General features: G+C 42.7%; 1 pseudogene; it reads left to right on the top strand.

Annotated features, from left to right (window-relative positions):
• Positions 1 to 405: 405 nt before the first annotated feature.
• Positions 406 to 1604, top strand: LOC142433317 (S-adenosylmethionine synthase pseudogene; annotated as a pseudogene).
• Positions 1605 to 2212: the final 608 nt, after the last annotated feature.

Here is a 2212-nt window from a genome sequence, read left to right as displayed (position 1 = left end):
TTGGAGCCATGGCTCGTTCTGCACTGTCCTACCGAGCTATGTAGAAGACTGTCTCTGTCTCATGTCTTTTACAGACTTCGCTCACTGCTGCCTTTACCCTTCAGCTATCCCTTCACCCACCACAGCCTCACCGGCATGAATGGGCAGACCAATGGCTTACACGAGGTTTTCATCAAAGAAGGAACTTTCCTCTTCACCTCAGAGTCTGTGGGGAAAGCCTCCCCCCTCTCAGATAAGATTTGTAACTAGATCAGTGATGCACATTTTCAGCAGGACCTTACATCTGGAGCTGCTGTTGACTACCAGAAATCAGTTCATGAAACCATTTAAACATATCATCGATGAGAATCCTTCCAAAGAGTGTAATACAAGACTTGCAATGTTTGGAGCAGCAGCTGCCAGAAAATGCTCCTTGTTCACCTTGAACAGAATGAAGAGGATATTGGCAGAGGAGACCAGGGTTTGGTGTTTGGCTATGGCATTGATGAAACTGAAGAATGTATGTCAATATCCATTGTCTTAGCATCAAAACTCAATTCCACACTTGCTCAACTATTTCACAACGGTGCATTACCTTGGTTATGCTCACATTCTAAGACTTAAGTGATTGTGCAGTATGTGCAGGAACAAGATCCCATAAAAGGCCACACAATTGTTGTATCCGTTCAGCATGAGGACGCTGTTTCTCTTGATGAGGTGATGGATGCCTAAAGAAAGTCATTAACACAATTGTGCCTGCAAAGTATCTTGATGAAGATACAATCTACCACCTATAGCCAAGATTTGTTATTGGTGAGTCTCAGGGTGCTGCTGGTCTGGCTGGCCTGAAGATCACTGTAGACACTTACAGTGGTTGGGGACCTCATGGAACAGGTGCCTTTTCAGGAAAGGATTATACCAAATGTGGAACATTCAGCTGCCTATGCTGCCTGTTGGGTGGCAAAATCCTTTCTGAAAGGAGGTCTGTGCAGAAATGTTTTTGTCCAGGTCTCTTAAGCTACTGGAGTTTCTCACCTATTGCCCATCTCCATTTCCCATTATGGCACCTCTCAGAAGAGTGAGAGAGAGCGCTATTAGAAATTGTGCCCCTCAGGAACAAGAATGGAAGTAGCGATGCCATGAGTGCAGGGAGAAGGTGGGAGGAGAAAGGAGAGAGAACTGATCACAATGATCAATGTCTAACACTCCCCCCCACCCAGGAGGATGAATAACAGAACTGTGGGTGAAGAGAGACAGCGGATGGTGTAAGATATGAAAATAATAATAATTTATAAATTATCAAGAGTTTCTGAGGGTGGGAGGGCGGGAAAAAAGAGGAACTGATACCAAGGGCTCAAGCAGAGAGAAAATGTTTTGGAAATGATGATGGCAACATATGTACAAATGTGCTAGATACAATGGAAATATGGATTGTTATAAGAGCTAGAAGCCCCTAATAAAATGATTTGTAAAAGAAATTATGAAGAAGAATGTTGACCTCTGCCCTGGAGTCATTGTCAGGGATCTGGAGCTGAAGAAGTCAATTTTGTCAGAGCATTTCAGCCTATGGCCACTTTGTCAGGAAGAGCTTCCCAAGGGAAGTTCCCCCAAAGCTTAAATATTGAAAAAGACTTAGCTTCCCCACCCTAAACCCCCGCACCCCCCAGACTTGCTGGCATAGTCTACAAAGAATTCTTGAAGTTATTAAGGAAGGGGTGCCCTTTCTTAAAATGTTCCAGTCCTCTTTCAGCGCCTCATCAGCTGCAGTCACTCTATAGTGAATGCCATGAATCTTGGCTATTGAGGGGGACTGAAGGTAAGTTGCGTTTACTCTTCTGTTTCTGTGGATAGTTCAACATAATAATGGATTTGGTGAACATCGGTGTTCCATATCACTGCTTAGAAACAGACAGCACTGCTTTAAATAATGTTCTGAAATTGAAGCTTTTGTGCCCTACCACCCAACCTTCTAAATGTCTAATTGCATTGACTTCCCACCAGAAAAAATAAGAAATTGAGGCACAATGACTTCGTATACAAATATAGACTGATATTGTCTGGTGCCATCCCATTGATTCTGGCTCATAAAGTCATGTAACAGAGTAGATTTTTATTTTCCTGAATCTTTAGGTATTCAGATCGCTAGTTTTTCTCTCATGGATTCTCTGGGTGAATTTGAACCTCCAAACTTTTAGTTAATAGTCAAGAAGTTATACTTTTACCTCACTATGTT

Source organism: Tenrec ecaudatus, chromosome X, assembly GCF_050624435.1.
Source record: "Tenrec ecaudatus isolate mTenEca1 chromosome X, mTenEca1.hap1, whole genome shotgun sequence".
Lineage (NCBI taxonomy): Eukaryota > Metazoa > Chordata > Mammalia > Afrosoricida > Tenrecidae > Tenrec > Tenrec ecaudatus.
Note: the sequence above shows the minus strand (reverse complement) of the source record. Positions and strands in the feature narration are given on the sequence as shown.